General features: G+C 42.8%; 1 long non-coding RNA gene across 3 annotated transcripts; it reads left to right on the top strand.

The window, feature by feature from the left end:
• The first annotated feature begins 1,409 nt into the window (after positions 1–1,409).
• On the top strand, positions 1,410–24,226 carry LOC132514659 (uncharacterized). 3 transcript variants are annotated; one of them, XR_009538891.1, is made up of 4 exons: positions 1,548–1,829; positions 2,414–2,565; positions 7,541–7,686; positions 23,931–24,226. It is a non-coding gene; the product is annotated as an uncharacterized LOC132514659 (long non-coding RNA). The 3 variants fall into 3 exon arrangements; XR_009538892.1 differs by lacking the exon at positions 7,541–7,686; XR_009538890.1 differs by lacking the exons at positions 1,548–1,829; positions 2,414–2,565; positions 7,541–7,686 and adding an exon at positions 1,410–1,526.
• Positions 24,227–24,915: the final 689 nt, after the last annotated feature.

The raw sequence follows: 24,915 nt of genomic DNA on the forward strand, positions 1-24,915 counted from the left end.
CCAGGACGCTGGGGAGCCGGAGAGACGGGAGTAACCTGTGTACACAGCCTTTCTATATACTATGTCCTGGTGAGACTGCTAGTAACCGACAGCCTCAGACAAGAGGAACAGCAGCTCCTCAAGTCCTGCTCAAAGAAGGTCCGAAACCCCAGATGTCCCATCGCCTTCTGCCCTCCTCTGCTGAGAGCTGCAGATCAGTTCACGTTGACAGATTGAAGGGTAAATGTGCAAACGTTCACGGGTAAGTGTCTTCCGGTGCTAATTCTGCATGGCTCTTTTGCTCTCTTTCCTCTCTCCCTCCCTCTCTGGGAGCCCCAAGAGGGAATAAGGGGCCGCCTTGTTTCCTTGGGCTGCAAGGCAGGGAGAAGGGGCTGCTTGTCTTCTCAGCTCCTGGCTTTGGACTGAGCGATGGGAACGTCTCTCGCCCACTGATGCCAGGGAATTTTAGGTCACCAAAAGAAGGGTTCACTGTCTGGCGGCAACTGAGAATAATAATCACCCTAAACCTGGCGACTCCGGTTTCCTAGCCCTAGACCAGTGGTTCTCAAACTGTGGCCCGCATCAGACTCACCTGGAGGGCTGGTTAAACGACTGACCCCACTGGCCCCACCCCCAAATTTCTTATTAGTTACATTTCTAAGCAGTCCCGAGGTGATGCTGAGGCTGTTTGTTCGGGGATTCACACCCTGAGAAACACTGCCTTGGACGGTGGGAGTGCCTGTAATAACCGTGTGTGTGCGTGCGTTTGTCCTCAGAGGTACTCGGCGGTCTCACAACTCCACCTTTTATAGCCACCTTAAGGAACAGCATAACTTATTGTGACAGCGAAAGGCCAACGTTAAGGTGGCGCCCCTGCGCCATCCTATTGTCCTCCGCTCCCCCAAGCCCACCCCACCCCGAGTGACTGCAGGGAGAGCCGGAGAGGGCCGGGATGGCGGCGGGAACTGTGTGGCAGTGGCGCTGGGAAGGCCTCAGCCGCCCCCGGGACCCCTGCGGAGACGGCGGGCAGTGGGGATGGGGAGAGATCCAGGGCCCGAGCACCGGGACGCGCCCGGCCGCCTGCTGCCCGCCGCCCCCTGCCGGCTGCCCGGCCCGCGCTCCCGGAGTCGCCGCGGTGGCCAGGACTAGAGGTTTCCGGCGGCGCGCGGCGCAGGACGTTTCCAGCCCCAGCCCATATTTGGTGAAAGTCTTTCAAGACTCCGTCATCCAGCTCCGGGGGGCGGCGGCGGCGGCCCTAGGAGGAGGCCCAGCAGCGGCGCGGCCGCCGAGCTGCTGAAAAGTGCCCGCGCCCGGTCCTCGGGCCGCCCGGCCGCAGGCGTGGCTGGCGTGCGGGCGCGCGCGTGCCGGGGAGACCGCGGCCGCCTGGCTCGAGCCCGCACCCCTGAGAGGGCCCGGCCCGCCCTGGGCTGCGTGGGTGGCTGGCGGGGAGGGCGCCGGCCCGATTGTGTCACTTTTCCCGTCCACCCCGCTGTTGACTCGTCCTCCCAACGGAGCAGAGAGTTGCCGCGCTGTGGCAGACTTGGAGGGTACGCCCAGGTGCGGGGCTGTGTGTGCGTTGTCGGAGTGTGGCGTTCGTTCAGACATCAAGCCCACCCGAGAGCGGGGACGTGGAAATGACTTTGGGGAGAAGTCCCCAAGGGCCTGGATCCCGTTATCCCTAGAAGGGAGAGAGGCTGGAGCTCCCTCTTGGTTTCTCTTGATCTCCCACATCCCTTCCTCCCTTCCTGGTCAGTAAGTTCCATGGGGGCAGAACCCCTGGATAGGAAGCCCTAGCTCTGCCATCCACTAGCCTGCAGTCTTCAGTAAACTGCACATCCTCTCTGGGCCTTGTATCCTTCATCAATAAACTGGGAAAGGAGACAGCACGTAGTAAAACTGGAGCAGTCCCTTTCAGGGCTAAATTTCACACCATCCTCTCCTGATAATAACAGAAGCCAACGCTTATATAGGGCTCACTCTGTGTCAGGCACAGTTTTCAATGCCTGCTATTTATTGACTTATTTCATTCTCCAGTGCCCCATTGAGGTAGATCCTCTGGTTAACACCATTTTCTATCTAAATGGAGAAATGGAGGCACAGAGGGTAAATGTCTAGCCAAAGGGCACTCACCTAGCAGGTAGCAGAACTGAACCCAGGCATCTTGGTCCCAGCAGGCCTTGCCCTTAACCGCTGTGCCTACTCCCCATTTCTTACTTTAGATGTTCAGGCCTGTCCCTTCTTCTGGAACTTAACCTTTATTTAACTCTATCACAGCTTACCCAGATGTTTCAGGATAAATGCGTCAGATAGAAAAGTAGTTGAGAAGTTAACTGAAGCTGTGTGAACCTCTAAGAATTGCCTAATGTACTGGCTGTTGGGGAAGAGGGGGAAAGGAGTGTTGCATTTCAACAGAAAAAGCCTTAACGCAAATAAGTTTACATAGTGGACTTCTAGACACCTTGGCAGAGGGTGGGGAAGATACCTTGGCCTTTGGAGTCCTTCTGATACCTTACAAGCCACATTGATCAGGCAGTCCCTACTTCTGGAATAAGGCTTGGCCCGGTAGGAACTACATTTGTCACTGAGGTGGGTTTCAGTGTCACTTACTTGATCGTTTATCAGTCTGAGTGTTCCTTATAGACCCAACCTACTGTTAACTTGTTTCTTCTAACTATATGTTATGAGTATAATTAGCTATGTATCTGAGGACAAATTGTTTATCCTCTTTGAACTCCAGATTTATTCTGATCTCATGATATGTCATGGTACCATGGTAGGCACTGGTGACATAAAAAAGAGGACTTTAACATTGACCTTCCCAAAAGGACTTTACAGTCTGTTCCTGAAGTGAGTACAAAGTGCTGTGTGGACACTTTTGGCCCTGGGGAGTGAAAATGGAACTAATCTGAGTCTGTAAGGATGAGCAAGAGTCTGCTACACGGAAAGATATTTGAGACAGAGGGAACAGAGCCTTGACCATGCAATGCATAATGAGGACCCGCTAGTGAGGCTTGACCATAGAATCCCTTTGGGGAACTGGCAAGAGAGGTCAGCTGGGATCTTCTGCAAATGCCTTGCCCGTGGCGTTGGGACTCTCTACAGCCAGTGGTGAGCCGTGTGTGTGTGAGGTTTTGCCTTGGTTTCCTCATTTACAAGATAATGGGGTTGCCCCAGCTCAGGGGATACAGCGCTGAAGCGCTCACAGGGATCAGCCAGGTAAACAAAATGCCATTCCAAGGACTTTTGCCAGCTGACACTGGCCTCAGCCTGGGGGAACCATGGGGAGAGTGTGGACTCTATAGGGGGGGAGGTGCAGTGGGGGCTAAGTGGTTGGTAGGTGAAAATGTAGGTCCAGTGTTTGCTTGTTTTCTCAGTTTTTAAAGAGATCTGGATCTTTAGGTGAAGGCTTTTACTTTTTAAAATGTTGGTAATTAATTAGAACAATGTTAAAATGCCATCAAAGTTAATCCTGGGAAAACCAAAGAAGACAGTGTGAGGGAGCTGCCAGTTGTGACCTCCAGACTGAATGTCTCTGAGAACCTGTCCTGCTCTGGCATTCTGTAACTCTCAGCCTCTTGTGAAATGTTAAGGAGTAGCACTGTGGGCTCCATTTAATTGTCAGTTTGACTAGATTCTCATTTGTTTAAGAATCATGGCTGTCACTTGACTCAGTTGTAAGAGTTTATACTTTATCAACAAAATTGGAATCAGTGTCTTTTTCTTATTTTCTACTTTCCACACTCCCCAAACACCACTCAGTCTCCCTCTTACTTCTCCCCTTGACTTTATGTTGTAAGCAGCAGGCGCTCCTTTGGCAGCATGCTAGGAAACAATATTTTTAGGGCATTCGTATCCAGCGGGAGCTATATCTGTTTATTTCCTCCACCTGGCATCTGTCCACAGGAAGCCAGGCATTTCTAGCCCCTTTACCTTACAGAACTTCTTGTTTTGTGATAACACAGAAACATTTCAAAGGAATGGACTGGAAGTCACCTCTCCCACTCTGCCCTGCAGTCTCTCTTCTAGACATGCTTGAGCAATATGAAATATATTAATTATAAGTCACTATCAAATGGGTTGGTTCCAGATTTAGGGATTAAGGATTAACCTTCACCTCTTCTGGATTTTATTTCCAGAGATACCTGTCTCTTAACTGCCCACTTAAAACCACACATACCACATTCAGCATCTAGAAAGGATTTGATCTGGGCACAGTACATGAGCACACAGATAGATCCTACAGAGAGACTGAAGGCATTTATTCATGCCAAATTTTGCGGGACCGAGGATTAAGTGTAAAGGAGGATTCTGGCAGTTGGGCTGATTATGTGAAAGAAGACATAAGACATGTTTAACGCTCAGCAGGAGGCTTGGCCTATAGTAAGTACTTAATAAATTATAATTATTTCCACAGCAAGCACCACAGTTACCTTTACTTTTACTACAATTAGCATAGAATGAGCTAGACTTATTCTCTAGAGAATATTCTGTATTCTTTAGACTAGATGAAAAAACTTGATGAACTGTAGTTAAAAAATCATTTGATAAATGGTATATAGCTGATGTGATTTATAAGATCCACCCAGGCCAGGATCCTGGCTTGCACTGGGGCTCCAGCAGTCATCTAATAAAGCACCCAAATGGCCTTGCCTGTCACGGAATTGCAAGTTTGCCTACAAGCAGTGTTGAGCCATGTGAGGTTTTGCCTTGGTTTCCTCATCTGTAAGATAATGGGGTTGTCCCAACTCAGGGTCATGCACTCAAGTGCTCCACAGATCAGCTAGATACAAAACACCACACCTGAGGATTAGTGCCAGCTGACCCTTGGTCTCAGTGTTTGGGAGCCATGGGGATCGCTAGGTCTATGGAGCCTGGGTTTTGCCTACCAAAGGCTAAGCAGTTCATATATATATATGAGATGTTAAGGTGGAGCAGAGTGTCTGTCTCCAAAGACCATTCTTTTGAGGAAGAACATGGTATTTGCCCTCCATGAAATCCACCTTAAAGTCTAAGCACTTGCCCCCAACTTCTTGACTTCCCCTTAAAAACTGATTGTGGATTCCTCACTTCAATATTTTTCTAAATGCGAGCTTACCTGTGTTTTCGGTCATTGTGGACCCCACTTACTTCAGGAGATTCTGGTAATGAATGAGTCAAATAATAAAAGAGGGTTTCCTCCTCAGGGACCCTTGCCTGAGCTTGTTCCTGTTTTCTCTGAAGAGAAAGAGATGTGTCAGAGCAGAGGAGGAACTCAGAGACTGAGAGATACTTCTAGCCTAACTTAGTCATCACCATTGACTTTATTACCTGAGGCAGATGGTGCTGCTACCGCCCATGGCCCATGGTCACCCTCATATCACAGCTGCTCAGCATGGAGCCCTCCAGGCACCCCCCAAGCACTCCCTCTGTGCACCTTGTGCAAGGTGTCCCTGAGTCTTGGATGTGGGCATGGGTGTGGTGCCCAAGGTTATGGCAAAAAATAAAAAGCATGGAGCAATTTGAGGCTAGTCCCAGACGTTTCTCTGATGTTTTTTTTTTATCCCCTCTCCTTTAATTAGGTTTTAGCTTTCAAAAGAAAAACAAAGCTATTTTTAAACAGTCAGTTCTTTTTTTGGGTACTTGTTTCTAACTTTTTAAAAAATTGAGATATAATTGACGTACAACATTATATTCATTTTATGCGTACAACATAATGATTCAATGTATGTATATATTGGCAAATGATCACCACAGTAAGTCTAGTTCACATCCATCACCTCACATAGTTACAGTTTTTGTTTTGTTTTGTTTTGTTTTTTTGGTGAGTAGAACTTTTGAGATCTACTCTCTTAGCACCTTTCAAATATACAATACAGTATTATTAGCCATGCTGTATATTACATCCCCAGGATTTATTTATTTTATATTATTTTATAACTGCAAGTTTGTTCCTTTTGATCACCTAAACAGTCAATTCCTAAAGGAAAAAGACAATATGTGTTCAATGCTTGAACCTTCTGAGGCTCTGGGAAATGCTGCTGGGGGACTTATAAAGTGTGGTATATATACCAAAGCACTGCAGATCCAGGATATGATGGTTCAGTTCACTCCTATAAATATGATATGAATGACAGGCTTCATGCTAGGTGGCAATGCAAAGAGAAATAATATCTAGACTTTGCCATTGTGGCTCTCGTAGCCTAGGGGAGATCTAGATGCTTAAACACATGATACAATATAGCGATCTATGTTCTATGTACAGTGTAGCCAAATTGCTCTGGGAGTACAGACAAGGGACGTCTAACTTTGAGTCCCTCCTTTAAAGATGTGAGGTCTTGTTCAGTTTGTATTTTTTAATGGATGGGAGAGGTCAGACCCAGTTATACACAGGCACTAACATGTATGTTCCCGTTGAAGCTGGTGATTGCAGAGAATATGGGCATCTTCATGAGACAACAGACAACACCTAAAAGTGAGAAACTTAGGATGAGCCTCTGAAAATGCATTAATCACAGAGAGGACCATCCCCGTGGGTGCTGTTGGAAATTATCACTATGGATCCTTCTTTCTGAGGTGGGAGGGAAGGGAACTGACATTTACAGGGCAACTGACATGAGCCAAATGCCTTAGAGGTTATCTCACCTAATGTTCAAGAAAATCCTCTAAGGCGAGCATTTTGAACATCTTTCTAAGCTTAGGAAGTCGGGGTTCAGAGAAGTTAAACAACTTGCCCAAGATCAAGCAGTTAGAATGCGACCAAATAAGGATTCCAATCCAGACCTGTCTGACTGTGTCCCGACCCAAAGCCTGTGTCCTTTCTACACTTCTGCTACACCATCCTGACTGCCTGAGTTTCCACTCCCTTTATGAGTGTTTGCTCTTTTTCTATTTTCTTTTATTGTTACCACCTTGCTTTATAGAGCCAGCCCTTTTACCTATTCTTAGCACTTTCAGACCCATTGATGTTGAAGTTTTTGAGCCACTCACTGGTGAGCCTGGCTTCTAAAAGGAGGTGTAAATTAAAGTGAATGGGATCATTATCATCATCATTATAATCAGAGAGCAGGCATAGTGATATTAAGCCTGCACTTACATTTGCTTCCTTGCTAGACACTATGTAGAATGATTTAGATATACATGATTTCTGCCTTCTAGGGACAGAGGACACGTTCCTCAGGATGTGGAGTTTAATTGGAAATAATGAAGGAGGTATGGTTTCAGGATTCTATGTTTCAAAGACAGAGGGAAGTGCCATGGCAGTCTAAGGCTGCACTAAAGTGATACTGCGGCTCTATAAAGGCAAGGTGGTAACAATAAAAGAATACAGAAAAAGAGCAAACACTTATAACGGGAGTGGAAATTCGGAAGTTAGAGGACTATGTGAAAAGGGTATTGGACAAATGCACTGAAGTGTGTGTGAGTGCGCGTGCTTGTGTGTTGGGGGAGGGAAGGTTGGGGGGGATGGAATGAGAAGAACATAGTGAATTATGACATTCTTGTGGATTCATTATCTTTTCTTGTTAGCACGGCTCACCCGGACTCCATTCACCTTTCTTTTCTCTGGGCTTTCTGCACTTTCTAGGTCCTTGCTCTGCTATTTTGAATAGAGAAGTCCTTGAGTCTCAGGCCAGGAGATGTGGCCAGAAAGGGCTACTTTCATAGTTGGGCCATCCTGCAAACACTGTTTTCAAGGGTCTGCAATCTGAAAAACTGTGGCCAAGGAAGCAGGTAGGGGATGAGGGTGGGTGTGGGGTAAGCTCAGGAAAGACTTCTGAAGTGACATAAAGTGAGAATTGAGACAATTTCCACTTGAAGTCACCTCTCCACTTATTACGCATTAACCGTCTGGAACCAAGTGCAGCTAATTTAGCATCATGTTGGAAAGTTTATAATGTGAACCACGTCCTAGGGCCAGGGCATCCAGGTTTTGATCCTTTGTAAGCGTCTCTCTTTTGGAATTCAAACTGGTGTCAGCACATAGGAACTAAGAATCGTGCCAAGTTTTGAGTCACCACTCTCTGCTTTCTTCTAGAACACCGTGGGAAAAGGATGGGCAGACTAGTTAAGGTAAAACCCAGTCCCACCCAAATGCTCACTGAAGGCTGGAAACAAATCCATTTTTTAAATGTTTTAAAAAGCAAATTGAACTCAGGAAAGAGGTAATAAGTCTCTGTTCTTTGGTTTCAACCTGGGTCTGGAGGCTTGTTTTCTGAGTCTCGAGGCTGTCACATTGGGTGTTATCTGTAACCCCTTTAGGTTTCTGGGGGGTTCCCGCTTGCCTTTTAAAGGACTTTTATTAAATGATTGCACCATGCTAGGGTTTAGGGATATAAAGGTGACTAAGATGTGGTCCCTGACTTTGAGGACAGCATAGTCTAGAGTGGTAAGAGCATGGGTAAATAATGTGTGTGTGCAATACTGTGTCCCTTCACAAGGGTGCAGTGCACCAAAACTGCTTCTGGATCCCTGTCTGAACATGGCCCTATACTAGGGGTGAGGTCTTCTCATTGTACTGGATGGTGTTGCTCCTGGAGCTTCCAGTACTTCTGCAAAGCTTGAAAGAACAGGCTATGTTTTTCTCTGCTTGGTTTAAACGACTATGCTTACGACATAGTATCAGCATGAGCCTGGAGGGTCCTCTGATAACCTCTCCTTAATAAGGGGTTGGATAGTTTTGTTTTGAAGGCCTTTCCTCTTCCCTTTGGTAAGTAATCCAGGCTTCCTGATGTCTATTTATGGCCTTTTAGGTATCTTACATCATCTGGCATTCTGATGATAAGTAATGGATGTGTGAATTATATTCTTGGCCTCATCAGAAATGGTGCATAGTGAATCCCAGAATTTCTGTTATATAGTTTTAAAGGTAAGCCCAGTTACTTGAAGCCTTTCTCCTAGGCAGGGGACCACATTGGAAGTAGACAGGAAAGGAGAACTTATTGGGCAAGAGGACTGTGTCCTAGGATCCCATTACATTTGGTAGCATTTTAGAGTATTGTTTAATTTGATTCCCCCATTGTTTGTGGTGTGCCATCCGGTGTTATTTCTTTTCTTTTGTTTACTTTGGGTTCAATTTTCTCTTATTTGTCAAGTTTCTTAATATGGAAGCCTAGAACATTGATTTAAGGTCTTTTTTCTTTCTATTATAAGCATTTATTTTATTTTTTTTTACATCTTTATTGGAGTATAATTGCTTTACAGTGGTGTGTTAGTTTCTGCTTTTGTAGATTTCCCTATAGATGCTCCAACTGCCTCCCACAAATTTTGATATATATGCTTTTATTTTCATTCATTGCAAAGGACTTTCTTTTTTTTAATATTTATTTATTATTTATTTATTTATTTTGTCTGCGCCGGGTCTTAGTTGGGGCACACAGGATCTTCACTGTGGCCAGCAGACTCTTAGTTGCAGCATGCATGTGGGATCTAGTTCCCAGACCAGGGATTGAACCCGGGCCCCCTGCACTGGGAATGTGGAGCCTTAACCACTGGACCACTAGGGAAGTCCCTCAAAGGATTTTCTAATTTCCTTTTTTATTTCATTTTGACTCCTGGTTATTTAGTGTGTTATTTAGGATCCAAATATTTGGATATTTTCCAGGTATCATTCTGTTATTTATTTCTAGTTTGATTTCACTGTGGTCCAAAAATAAACTATTTGATTCTTTCTAAAATATCTTCCACTTCTCGTCTCACTGTGTTTACGTTTTACTTTAAATACTTGTACATAATTATAATAGCTGTTTTAATGTTATCTTCTAGTCTCAGTATCCCTGTAATTTCTAGGTTTGTTTATATTGATTACTTTTTCTCCTGATTCTGGATCACATTTTCCTGCTGCTTGACATGTCTAGTAATTTTTTACTTGGAAGCTGTTATAAATATTATGTTGTTGAGTTTCTGGATTTTTTTTTCTTTCTTTAAATAGTGTGGGGCTTTGTTTTGGCAAGTCTTTAAGTTACATGCAGATCAGCTTGACCCATTCAAAGCCTTATACTTTCCTAGGGCAGGTCTAGAGAATCCTTTACTCAAGAGATAGTTCAGGCTTACTACTAAGATGTGACTGCTGGTGTCTCTATTGAATGACCTTTTGATGTCACTGAGGTCTCTCTACTAGTCAACATCGAATGTCAGGAATGCAGTTTAAAGAAGATGGTCTAGGATGGCTTCACTGAGTAGGTGGTTTACACTTTTCTTTTGCCTTTCATTACTGGAGCAGTGGGTATGAATTCTTTTAATGATATTGATCTGTAATGTCAAACTGCCTTCCAGAAGGTCATAACATTTTCTACTTCTACCAAGAGTTTAGGAGAGTGCCTGCTTCACAATATCCTTGCCAGTATTGAGTTTATATTTAATAAATTATAGCATAATCTCTTGGAAGGAATATGATGAAGCCATTAGAATCATGTTTTATGAAAACTAATAACTTGGGGGAAAACTCTCAAAACAATGTTAATTGAAAGCAGGACAAAAAATTCTATACACATCAAGATATCACTTTTATATAAAGATCATATATATATTCATTCTTTGTTAATAGCATTTATCTGTGGATAATGGGATTACAGGTGATTTTTATATTCTCCGTATTTACTTTTTAAATATTAATTAATTAATTAATCAATTATTTATTTTGGCTGTGCTGGGTCTTAGTTGCAGCACGTGGGATCTTTGTTGCGGCATTCTGACTGTTAGTTGTGGCATGCAGGCAGGATCTAGTTCCCCGACCAGGGATCGAACCCCAGCCCTCTGCATTGGGAGGGTGGAGTCTTACCCACTGGACCACGAGAGAAGTCCCTCTCCTTATTTTCTTTTAGTATAACTTTTATACTAAAAACTACTTTACAATATGAGGTAACTGATAAATGAGTGTATAGTAAAGAAAGGGCTTTACTCAGAACGTGGAAATACCTGGGGACAAGAAAATCTACAGATATAGAAATCATATACCCTCCACGCAGTCTAAGCGGAGTCACATTTTTCAGCCTTTGTATTCATTAAGGATCCTCTGAGAGTGAAGCTGTCTGGGACGTCGAAAGGAATGTTCTGACAGCACCTCCCACCTAATTGGGAACTTGCAACAGTTGCATAACTGGTCAACCCATGTCCATGGAAGGGAAGCAACTTTCTGCCTTGAATTGTTGTATTTATTTTGACTCGTTTGGACCAAATGCATTTTCCTTGGTTTCCATTTTACACTTTAACACTGAACGTATTAGTTTGATAGGACTGGCATGATAAAAGATCACAGATTAGGTGGCTTAAACAACAGCAACTTATTTTCTTACAGTTATGGAGGCTAGAATTCCAAGATCAATGTGCTAGCAGGGTTGGTTTCTTCTGAGGCATCTTTCCTTGGCTTTCAGATGGTGATCCTTGTGTCTTCATATATACATGTACATGTCTGTATCCATTTCTTCTTATAAAGACACCAGACATATTGGATTACCCTTAATTGGACTATACCATAATGATCTCATTTTAACTTAATTACCTCTTTAAAGACCCTATTTCTAAATATAGTCACATTATGAGGTACTAGGGTTAGGACTTCAACATATGAATTTTGAGAGGATACAATTCAAGCCATAATGCTAGGTTTAGCTGTTTCTTCCAATTCCTCATGGTTGTAGCAGAGGCACAAAACCCATTTCTTTACCCTGCAATCGTAAACTCTAGATCCCAAAGTGCTTGATGTTGAATTCTGGCTCTCTCACTTAAGAGCTCTTTGACCTGGGATGAAATACCTAGACTCTCAACGCTTCAGTATCCTCATCTCTCAAATGGGAACAATACAAGCACATATCTCACAGGTTCGTTGTAAGCATTCAATGGTTTACTTTATGCAGATCTTGTAGAACAGTGCTTGTCACAAAGCCGTATACTAGGTGTTCAATGAAGGTTAGCTGTTATCGTTACATCAAATTATCTCATTAGTAGAGCTATCTATTTAACACTATACTTGACACAGAAGGTATAGTGATGAACATAAAAGATGTCCCTGTCTTCACCCACAAGGAATTTTTTCCCTGGATCTATGTGCCCTTCTTATTTTTGGCAAGGGGACTTTTGTTCTCCTTTGAAAAATTCTGTGTAGAAATACTTTTCTAAGGGAAACTGAGCAGTCAAAGCATGCTTGATCTCTCTGCCCTTCCCTCATTGTAGGCACTGACTCTTTAATACGGTTTGTAGATTTAGGGAGAGATAAAGTCTGGAAAAGAAAACTGAAATGATCAATCCTATGTCCTTTTTATGGTTGTCTCTCCTTTCTCTACCCCTTAAACAACACACACATTTATACCCCTTTAGCTGTGCTGGACACAATTCCAAAATCCACATGCCCAGATTGTGCACCTAGATAACGCTGTCTTGTGAGGTTGTGGTATCTGCTACGTTAAGTCCTTGGTCCTTCTAGAATGCTTTGATGACTAAAAATATGGATGATGAATTTGTTCTCTGTACACCAGCTCCCTCACCCTCATGTGGGAACATGTCCTTTGGGTCCTTTTTCAAGCAAAGACTTGTGCTGATCTACCTCATACATTAATTCTAGCTGTAGTAATACTTTGGGAAAGGAATAGGATCCCAAAATAACCACCAAGAGAAGTGTGTCATGAAAGGTCATGGCAATGGGGCAGAGGATATTGGACAGAAGAGTTCTAAAAATAGGAAGCAAGAGATCAAAGACCCAGCAGCAATGAGGAACCTTTTTTGGCTTTGATTCACAGAAGGGGGAGGCAACTTTCCCCAGCCCGCTCTGCCCTCTGCTCCAGCTGCCACTCACACCCCGCTGGCAGAACCGCCAGCGGTGGGAGGATGGTGAGCGCATTCTTCTGCCCTGGGTGCTGACTGCCTTTACATCATTTTGATGATAAGTGTATTTATATGATGCTTAAAAGCATGTCAAAATAAGTAACATTATGGAGAATTTTACCTTATTGCCATATTCCTAATGTTGCAAGGAACGCAAACATTTCTGGGCAAGAATACTTAATTTCAGCTTTCTTTCGGAGCAGGTCTTTAGGTTTTACAAGCTAGAGTTGATTTTTCATTGTCTCCTGACATCGTACCTGATGATTAAGTGTTTGCAAAGCTAAGCACCAGATTTTAATTGGGCCAGCGGGATCAGCCACATCAGATCCCATCAGCCACTCTGTGTGTTCTGTGGGGATGGGGTACGGGCATATCTAGCTGCAGTTGAAGGAAGTGATAGTTTAGATATGATGTCCAATGTTCTCCCATTGTAGATAGAGCTTTGATGATAATGAGGTAGGTAGATTAAGACATTAAAAACATGGGCCTCTTGAATGAATTTGGGAGATTATTCTGTTTGTGTGTGTGGCTTTGTTTTTCAATTCCATGAACTAGAGAATCAGAAAATCTGAGGTGAATTCCATAATCTCTCTATAAATCAATTTCCTCTGCAGTAAACTAAGCTTACTGACACTTGCTTAGAGACGATAAATGTACGGAAGTGCTTGCAAACTATGCAGGACTATACGGGGTGTTCCTTTTAAATCACATGGTTGTCAGAGAACTAGTCTACGCATTCACGTGGAATCCACCCCTTCCTCTTCAAAGAGGCTTCACTTCATTCATTCCAAAACTATTTACTTCACGCAGTGTGCGAGGCACCGTGCCAGGCACCAAAAAGCTACAATGATGAATCATCCAGATCTTGCCCTCAGGGAACTTAGCGTACAAGGAGGCATATAAACCACTGAAAAAGGCACTGCTTGTTTTTTAAAATTTAGCTTCAAATGACTGCATAATTGAACATAATACCACATTTGAAAAGTGATTTAGCAGTCCCTCTTAAGTATTTAGATGATAATGTATGTGTTAATGAACATGCATTAGTAGACTAATTAGTACGTATACTATTAGTCAAGAACATGGAGAAACGCGTGTGAAACAAAGGTGTCCTGACTGAAGACAGGCGATTTGGGGTACTGCAGTGATTAATGATGACTGACAGTGCATTAATCCCACCCCTTGCTGAGGTATCACTCTTCATTCGGCTCCCCAAACCAAAACTGACCGGGAAACAAATAATTGATTCTGTCTAGCCCTCAAGTCAATTTCTCCATGTGTTTTGACTCAAGGCTTTATTAGCCTGAATCCGTGAGTAAACGGCCATTTTGTTTAACCGTTTCTTTGCAGTATAGTTAACAAATCTCCAACTTTATTCTAAAAATAGAGGCAAAGTTGAGATTTCTCCAGGAGACTGGGAATCCTAAGATTTATATGAGGGAAATATGCAGTTATAATTGTAAAAATTATGCAGTTTGTTATCAATTTAATGAAAATGAGATATTTGATAAAATTTTTAGCCATTTGAAAAGCACAACAAAATCTTAACTCTTTTAAAAATCTAGCTTAAAGCACATTCTCAGTCAGGATTATGGCATCAAAAATATTCATTGAATAAAAATATAAAAGACCTTCTGAAAATATAGGACATGATTCTGATCTCTCCTCCCAGTAAAAGAAAGCTGCTTTGGAGATCAGAAATGTCATAATTTCCTTTTCAGGATAACTCTGAAGGCCTGTACATTGGTCTTGAGTCAGTCTCTCCTTCAGGCATTAATAGGTTTAAATTAGTATGGGAGATCTTAAATATGGTCCTGAGGAAAAAGAGGCTATTGTGAGCTCAGAAAAGAGGAACATTTCATTTGGGGCTTAGAATAATGGTTGAAAATGATTAGAGGATCTAATCTGTGGGTGCAAGCACTTATCTAATGAGTTCCACAGAATGGTGAGAAGAGAAAGGCAAATACTGTGTGAGCAACAAGTAGAACCTTCAAGTGAAGATGCTCATGGTAGGCAGAGGCCCAGGTTAACTTATGAGGGCAAGACATTCAACTCCTGGCCAGAATCCTTAGAAAGTCCCTCCACAGAGAGTCCAGCAGACTGGTCACAACTCTCCAACCTGCGAGCACTCTGACTAAAATGCTCAGAAGAAGGAGAGTACAGATCTGCATCACACATCCAGTCATAACTCATATGGTGACCCGTATTGCCTCAATTGCCCGTTGCCTCTCAGTAAGCTGTATCACCAATATTGCTTCCAGTTTCTGAATTCAGTCAATTCACACAATGGCTATTTATCGAGCCTCTGGTCTCTACCATCTGCTGGGCACGAAGAATCTTTTCCTTCCTCTGACCTCTGATTTGTGCTTCTACAAACTGCAGTGAGCTTCCACGGGCCTACGATGGGACACCTTCTACTGGTCAGATCAGCAACAATGCCCTTTGAGGGTAGCCCCTGGGTTCCCAATGGCCTCTGGCCTCACATTCACAGTTAAGGACCCAAGTCACTCACTGGTTCTCACTAAGCACCCTAAATGTTTTCAGGAGATCCCAGAAGTTTTTGTTGGCCCATAATGACAACTATTTGAGAAGACTGATTCGCTTTCGGAATAAAAGGCAGGGTCAGGATTCATTCATTCCCTGGCTTTTCTGGTATTTACTGCTATATACCAAACGACTCCAGAAGACAGTAACCTAAAACAGAACAGTACCCATTAACTTGTATCCCATGGATTCTGTGAGTCAGGAATTTAGCCAAGACTCAGCTTCTTCTGAGAAAAAAAGATTCTTCTGTACCTCCTGAGATGGCCAGGTCACTCAGTGGTACTCCGTTGGAGGATGGCTGGTCAAATGGGTCTAAGATGATTTTCCTCATGTGTCTGGCATCTTGGTGGGGATGTGGAAGTGTGAGCTCAGCTGAAACTGTGTACTGGAGCACCTACACATGGTGTCTCCAGCACCGCAGTCTCCGAGGGGGCAGACGTCTTACATGGAGGCTGAGCAATCAACCCAGGAGAACCAGGGGGAGGCTGCAGGGACTTTTCTGCCTTCACCTCAGAAGTCATGCAGCATTACCTCTGCAGCATTCTATTGGTTACAGGTGAGTCCTAAGGCCATCTCAGATTCAAGAGGAGAGAAATAGGATCCATTTCTTGATAAGAGGCCACTTTGTAGAACAGCTGGAGAAATATTGTTGCAGCCATCTTGAGAAAATACAGTCTGCCACTTTGGCACCTGTGTCTCACTTATTTACTACTCAAACTGCCTCTACCAGATTCTTGTCTAGGAGTTAGTTACTCTGTCTACTCAGAAACCAACCTTCTTCCCTCCCTTCTTTCCCTCCTCCCTAGTCAAGAGGTCTACTCTAATAAAAACTTCCCAGAGACTACCTAAAAGTTACAGGGTAGAGTAAATAGGTGCTTGGTTGGAACTAGCAAGAAAATATGGGTCAAAGAGGAAGGAATAATCATGACGAGAAGAAGTAAGAGAGGTTTCATTGAGGCCATTGTGCTGGACTTCAGACAAGTAGAATTTTGACAGATTAAGAGTAGGGGAGAGAGACATGTCATTCCTACATGAGCAAAAACACAGAAGTGTAGAAAGGTATGTTGTATGAGGAAAAGCTAAGACTGCTAAAGAATTTGAGCTTCAGACTCTAGAGCCACTGAGAAGCCAGGTTTTAAAAGCTGTGTTTTAGGAAGATGACTCCGGCAGCAGTGTGGAAGATGCACTGGAGAGGTGATATTTTGGGGAAAAAAGATGGCTAGTCTCTGTAGGGCTTAATATAGTCCCCCTTTGACAGGAAAGGAGAGAGGGCTTTCTCTCTTTTTTGGTCTATACGAAACAGTAACAGTGACTCTTTCTCCAGAAATGGTGGCTTGAAATGGCTTGAAATGGTATGATGCATCACTAAGTATGGACCTTCCTTTAGCGAAGACTTGTCCAGATGTATTTGGATTGGGTTGGATACTTGGTAGGACCAGTCATCCCCTTGGGATGACCATCCCACCTTCCCTCATCCCAGTGAATCTGTGCCTCAGCAGCCCTTCAATTTCACTGCCTTCAATTTCCCATGTCCACCCCAAACCCTTGCCCTAGCTAAGAAGACCTAGAGTTTCTGCTGTTTCTTCCATCATTCCCTCAAACTTTTTGTGGCAACTACACAGAACTCCTCACCATTCCCTGGCATACCATGCCCTATCTCACTGCCAAGTCTTTGCATATGATCTTTTCTCGCCTAAAGAGTTCTTTCAAAGTATCACCTCTTCCTCCACCAGGCAAATACCTTGTCATCAATTAATACCCAACTGAAATGTCACCTCTGTGAAGCGTGATGCAGTAGGCTGCTACCTTCTTGTCTCCCATGATATTCTGTCTTCTACTATAACATCTGTCCTATTATAGTGTCATGTATATTTCATGTTTATTTTGTGAATTAGGTTGAGCCCCTCGAGGGAATAGACCACATCTTATCATCTTTGTCACTAGTGTCTCTCACAGGAGTAGGTGGTCAGTAATGTTACATTAAGGAAGGAAGGAAAGTAGGAACTTCATTTGACTCTTGCTAATGTAAATGTTGTAAATGTTGGTCTGTGTTTCTGATCTAGAAATTCTGATACTCTGAATGAGCAGGGAGTTGGTATCATTCTGTGCAGAACAGTAGTGTTTAAGTCTGCTCAGAAGAAGCTGGATTTCTGTTGACATAAGGTTACCAAAGGAGTCTGGAGAATTAACCAGTGAAAACCAGCAGATCCCAGAGCTCTATTCACAAACATTGTTTATTTCTAACAAACACTTTCCCAGAGGTGTCATGAACAGCCAATGGCGTGTCTCTCACACCCCAGTAACCATTAAAACTGGCAATTTCTTGCGTGGTTTCAAAGCTGTGGAGCAGCCCTGTGTAGCCTGGATTCATCAGTAATATTCTCTGAGCTGAAAGGCTGACATTAACGGTTAGTTTAGGTCATTGTCAACTTCTGTGGTCTCCTTTTAAAACCTAAGGTCACACATTCATAAAAAGCCTTCCTGACATAGTGTGGATAATAGCGGGGAACTCAGCTTACACATATACTAAGCCCTAAAGAATGCTCCGTGGGCAGAGCTCAGCTTACTTGGGAGAAATTTGTTTGCACAGGGTTTCAGAGCCCGCGTAGAAGGGATGTTTTCCCTTTTACCAAGAACCCTGCCATGAACTGCTTTATATAACCAAGGCAGTGCTAGCGAGTTTTTGTTGTTGGTGTTTTCACGACAGGTAGAGTAGATAGACTAACGCTGCCTGTGCCTTCTTAAGGCTGAGATTAATGTGAAAGTGCTCATGGCGGACCTTTAAATTGTACCTTTTATTTTTTGTTACACCCTTGGGTTGTTTGCTGGGCTTATTAAACAACAGTCTGTAAAGGTGTAACATTTTGCATCCTTCTGAGTAAAATGTTTTGATTTAATTTTATCCATTAGTTAGCACCCACCCTGCCTCTCACTTAGTTTCAGTACCAGATATTTTCACCTCTAAGGTGACACATGTGTGAAAATGATAATGTTAAAGCTTATAAATTATGGGTAATTCATCCCTACACCAAATAATTCTCCCCTATAGCTGTCCTTTAAAGAGGGAGCTCTCCTGTTCCATCCGAGAATCACTAAGGACTTGAAGCAGAGTGGTTGGTGAAGTGGGGTGAAAGAAGAGTGGACTCTGGACTGGTCACGGCTGCTTATGTCCTAATGCTGCCACTTATCAATGTGATGGGAACCTCTTGGCCTTAGCTTTTCTAGGGATCAATCCCTCATCACAGATTTGTTGTAGATGAAATGATGGAGCCCTTAGAAGATGCTCAGTAAAGATTAGTTTCTGTCCTTTCTTCCTTGACAGGTCAGTAGGGCTGAAGAGCAAATAAAAAGCAGGACTTCAAAGTAAAGGGTTAAGAAACTGTCAGTTGGGCATATTCAAACTTAGAATATGTAAATATATAAATAGGATCCAACTGATGGTAATATGACTTGCAGTTTCCCAGGAACACATTTATTATACCAGGCAGCGCCAATTTTGTGATTCTGTAGCTACATTTATAATCACTATTATTTTAATTTTTAAATTTAATTTAATTCATTTATTTTTTACACAGCAAGTTCTTATTAATTATCTATTTTATACATATTAGTGTATATATGTCAATCCCAAACTCCCAGTTCATCCCACCCTCCCACCCCGCTTTCCTGCCTTGGTGTCCATACGTTTGTTCTCCACATCTGTGTCTCCATTTCTGCCTTGCAAACCGGTTCATCTGTACCATTTTTCTAGACTCCACATACATGCGTTAATATACGATATTTCTTTTTCTCTTTCTTTTTTACTTTTTTTTTTTTTTTTTTAGCGGTACGTGGACCTCTCACTGTTGTGGCCTCTCCCGTTGCAGAGCACAAGCTCCGGACGCGCAGGCTCAGCGGCCGTGGCCCACGGGCCCAGCCGCTCCGCGGTATGCGGGATCCTCCCGGACCAGGGCATGAACCCGCATCCCCTGCATCCATCGGCAGGCGGGCTCTCAACCACTGCGCCACCAGGGAAGCCCGATTTTTCTCTTTCTGACTTACTTCACTCTGTATGACAGTCTCTAAGTCCATCCACATCTCTACAAATGACCCAATTTCATTCCTTTTTGTGGATGAGTAATATTCCATTGTATATATATGTACCACATCTTCTTTATCCATTCGTCTGTTGATGGACATTTAGGTTGCTTCCATGACATGGCTATTGTAAATAGGGCTGCAATGAACATTGGGGTGCACGTGTCTTTTTGAATTATTGTTTTCTCTGGGTATATGCCCAGTAGTGGGATTGCTGGGTCATATGGTAATTCTATTTTTAGTTTTTTAAGGAACCTCCATACAATACGGTACTGGCACAAAAACAGAAACACAGATCAATGGAACAGGATAGAAAGCCCAGAGATAAACCCACGCACCTATGGTCAACTAATCTATGACAAAGGAGGCAAGGATATACAGTGGAGAAAAGACAGTCTCTTTAATAAGTGGTGCTGGGAAAACTGGACAGCTACATGTAAAAGAATGAAATTAGAACACTCCCTAACACCATACATAAAAATAAACTCAAAATGGATTAAAGACCTCAAAGTAAGGCCAGACACTATAAAACTCTTAGAGGAAAACATAGGAAGAACACTCTAACATAAATCACAGCAAGATCTTTTTTGACCCACCTCCTAGAGTAATGGAAATAAAAACAAAAATGGAACCTAATGAAACTTAAAAGCTTTCGCACAGCCAAGGAAACTATAAACAAGACAAAAGACAACCCTCAGAATGGGAGAAAATATTTTCAAACGAATCAACAGACAAAGGATTAATTTCCAAAATATATAAACAGCTCATGCAGCTCAATATTTAAAAAATGAACAACCCAATCAAAAAATGGGCAGAAGACCTAAATAGACATTCCTCTAAAGAAGACATACAGATGGCCAAGAAGCACATGGAAAGCTGCTCAACATCACTAATTATTAGAGAAATGCAAATCAAAACTACAATGAGGTATCACCCCATACCAGTTAGAATGGGCATCATCAGAAAATCTACAAACAACAAATGCTGGAGAGGGTGTGGAGAAAAGGGAACCCTCTTGCACTGTTGGTAGGAATGTAAATTGATACAGCCACTATGGAGAACAGTTTAATCACTATTATTTTAAAGGGTTCCTTGACTCTATAGCTTCTTCAGCATCATAGAAATTTCTATTGTAGAAATTAAAAGTCTAAATAAAAGGTCTGTGGGTTACAGTGAATGGAGCACCAGCCAAAGTGTCAGTGCTGTATAATTTGTATTTACAAAGTATTACTTAATCACTCCTCCAAGGGGACAAGAATAAGTTCACTCTGCTAAAAGTTAATCCATATGATTAAATGAGAAATAAGAGATTTAGGTCTTAAATAGATAAATATGAAATATTTTCCGAATTTCTTCTTTTATTAAAGCTTGGCCAAAGACATTCTCTGTTCTCCTAACTCCTTTCTTTATCTTTGATACCTGAAGCTTTGACACTTTTGTAAGCAAAAAATTCAAAGCACAAAGAAAACACCATAGGTATTTGGCTGAATATCTAAGGATCAAATTTACAGAAAACGAATGAGAACAGCCCTTGCTGATAGACGCAGAGACCAAAACGCCTTCCATGTTCTACTTCATGATCTAAATCTAACACAAGAGATTTAGATGAGTGGTATAGTCTCCATACCAGCAGCATGTCAGGTAAATTCTCAGGCCTCATTCCAGATCTACTGAATGAGAAAGCCTACGGTAGGCTCAGCAATCCTTAGTTTAATAAGACTTCCAGGTGATTCTGATGATGGTAAAGTTTGAGAAGCGTTAGTTTAGAACAGATTTTGAAAAACAGAAGGACAGAACCTTCAGAGTGTCACTGTTATAAAATTTTTATTCCGTGCTTGAAGAGAAACAAAAACAGTAAGTCTGTATAGGCCTTCGATAAACATACCTTTAGGCTAAAGAGCTTTCTGAAAGCCAATACCACTATAGAATGACAGTGTTTGGAAGACTCTCAAAAGTCACTTTTCGTAGCCTACCACATTAATTGAGAAATGTTTTGACCGCCAAAGTTGGGTTATAATCTACAAATGTTCTGTGGAACCAGTTCCATGAAAATAGTTTTGCGCAGAAGACGTTTGATGCCCAGATATTTTTAGGTTACTCTGGGTTACACATAATGAAAAAGGTTTCCTTGTTGAGAAGTCTTACAAGCAGAGAACATGTTTAATTTTGTGTACTCTAGTGCTCTGCAGGACTTCTCAGAGCTTTTAGTACGTGAAAATGTAATTATGAATTTCCAAAAGAGGATATTCTCTTTTGTGTATGGTGGTTCTCTTCATTTATGGTGTTTTTCAGACTTGTTTGACCACGGAAACCTTCCTCTGTGGAACGTTCTTTATGGCCAGAATTCTGCAGAATCTATCTTGGGAAATGCTGATCTGAATTATAGAATGATAGAATTTCTGTCTTGGAGCTATTTTTAGAAATCAATCAGTTGAATTCCTTAGTTCTGAGCACCTGGCTTGTCAAAAGTCAGGGAGCTAATTATTCCAGAGCCACTTGTAACCTCCAGTTTGTGCTGTTACTAACCCTTGCAGATATGAGAATTTTTTAAATATCAAATTTCGTGGATAAACACCCACTTCCTACACACATATACATGAATGTAAATAGGTTAAGTGTTTTATACCTGTCAATTAGGAAGTAGCCTAACAATGGGCAATACCACAAACTTTGGAGTCAGATTCTGGCTCCATAATCTCGTGCCAGTAAAACCGAAGGGTGAGTTAACTAAATTCTACAAATCTCAGTTTCTTATGTGTAAAATGGGGGTAACAATTATACCTACCTTCTGGGTGCTAATAAGAGATAAACAAAATAATATTGATAACATAGTTAGCACTGTGCTTGCCACACTGTAAATGCTCAATAAATGTTAGCCACTACTTTATTGATTGAACTAAAAATATGTAGTGGACAAAAATTACAACCAAATCCGCAATGTGTTTAAAGAATTTGTATTTTATTAAATCAAAATAGACTGCACATGCATTTTGAGAAAAAGGAGTATTGTATATAGGTGCAAGACATTATTTATTCATTCTGTAATGTTTAATGTACAAATCAATTTGGAGATCCTTTGCAGTAACTCTGCAACAGTTGGGGTTTACCGACTACAGGTTAGGAACCAATGGCCTATGTCAATGCATTTTTATCTAAAAACTGTTTATTTAAAAAAATTTACACGAGGAGAGAGACATCTGCCTTCTTTGTTCCATTATTTCTGTGTTTAAATTCCCTTGCAGTTGATGTTTTGTGTTTTTTTTGCGGTACGCGGGCCTCTCACTGCTGTGGCCTCTCCCGCTGCGGAGCACAGGCTCCGGACGCGCGGGCCCAGCGGCCATGGCTCACGGGCCCAGCCTCTCCGCGGCATGTGGGATCTTCCCGGACCGGGGCACGAACCCGTGTCCCCTGCATCGGCAGGCGGACTCTCAACCACTGCGCCGCCAGGGAAGCCCCGTGCAGTTGATTTTTTTATAGGTCTCTTTGGGCATGTTCAAAACCCATTTCCTCTGATCTAATCTTCTGCAGACCTGCACAGCTGGTAGGCATCTTCCTCACGGCAACATTTAATTCTGAGTAAAACCTCTTCCTAGAAAAACCACTCTATCAATCACTTAATAATATTATGTGCCCGGCATTTGAATAGACACTTGTGGATAGACAGAAGACACTTGAAACCTCTTTTATAACTTCAAGGAACTTATAATGTAGTTGAGGGAACAAATTTATCATTTGAGAGTATCCAAGTGCTATACTGATGGTACTAGTTGAAAATCGTACTTTCTGAAAATGTTCAGAAAAGGGCAAAATCAACGTGGGAGAATGTTTGCAAAGCTCCATGGAGGCAGAAGCACATTTAGTGCAAAAATACAGAATTAGGAATCAGGATTTAGGTTCTAGTCCAGGCTTTGAAACTAACTATATTAACCTTGGGCTAGATTTTAACTTCTCTAGATCTTAGTTTTCTTACCTATAAAATGAACAGTTGGATTGGGCTCTGCCTCCTGGTACTTAAGATGGGAGACCTTTCTCCCCACTGTGCATCTTCACATTGACTGCTTGCACAGCCCTCTGAGATAGATACTACTCAGGGGTGGTTGCCTCCATTTCTCAGATAAGGACACTGAGGCTAGCAAGGTTGTGTCATCTATTACCACCTAGCTAATAAGCGGTTGTTCCAGTACTCCCACGCGGGTTTTCCCTACTCTGGCCTCTTTTCTCTTAACCACAAAGCCAATTTTCTCCTTTGAGTGGATGGGAAAGGGTTTAAGCTGGACCTTCGATGGGTAAGGGCAGAGATAGAGTTACACTGTGGGTCTAACTCAATCCCCAGAGTACATAGTAATTTATAGTGCAACTCCCTCCCTGAATTCCAGAAAGCCTGTAATATGAGGTTATTTCTGTCCCCGAACACTAGCATTATTATGGAGATCAGCTGAGCATGAAGTGAATTTCTTGCTTATTCATTAGCCTTTTCTTTTTTAAGCATTTCTCTTTTTCTTTTTTTAATTCTTCATTTTAAAATTTCTTTTCTCTAGGGCTTCCCTGGTGGCACAGTGGTTGAGAATCTGCCTGCCAATGCAGGGGACACGGGTTCGAGCCTTGGTCTGGGAAGATCCCACATGCCACGGAGCAAGTAGGCCCGTGAGCCACAACTACTGAGCCTGCGCGTCTGGAGCCTGTGCTCCCAACAAGAAAGGCCACAATAGTGAGAGGCCCACGCACCACGATGAAGAGTGGCCCCCGCTTGCCGCAACTAGAGAAAGCCCTCGCACAGAAACAAAGACCCAACACAGCCAAAAATAAATAAATACATTAATTAATTAAAACTGTCCTCGCGTGGTCTGCTTGAATCTGTCTAGAGATGGAAAAGCCTGTGATAGTAATCATGGACTTTACTGAGTGCTTACTTTGCTTGGGGTACTAGGATGCTGCCGCCCTCAAGCCATCACATTACAGCCACCCGGATGGTGAGCCCTGAGGGAATTTAGGATAGAAACGTAATGCCTGCCACCAAATCATCAGACTATGTAGCACCCGCTCCCCCCCATCCCCGCCCACCTTGCACCCTGAGGAAACTCAGAATGAGAAAACACAGGATACGCACCCCAGATAGTGCATATCAAAGGAATGATTTCAGTGAGCCCAGACTCCTGCGTCTTCCCATACACAGAAAAGCGCTAAATTCCTTAACTTGAGATCTCTGATTTTCTTAAGTAACAGTAATCTGATGTTCTGATTACCTGGTCTTTGTTGCAGAAACTCCTCTATATCCTGGCTCTCCACCTCACCTCTTTGGAACAGTCTTGCAGAGTTATCTGAGATGCTGTGTCCCAGGCTTAAGTCCTTAGTTTTGTCCGCCAAATAAACCATAACTCTGAACTTTTAGGTTGTGTACTTTTTTTGCGGTACGCGGGCCTCTCACTGTTGTGGCCTCTCCCATTGCAGAGCACAGGCTCCGGACGCGGAGGCCCAGCGGCCATGGCTCACGGGCCCAGCCGTTCCGCGGCATGCGGGATCTTC

The sequence above is a fragment of the Lagenorhynchus albirostris genome, chromosome 2, assembly GCF_949774975.1.
Source record: "Lagenorhynchus albirostris chromosome 2, mLagAlb1.1, whole genome shotgun sequence".
NCBI classification, from domain to species: domain Eukaryota; kingdom Metazoa; phylum Chordata; class Mammalia; order Artiodactyla; family Delphinidae; genus Lagenorhynchus; species Lagenorhynchus albirostris.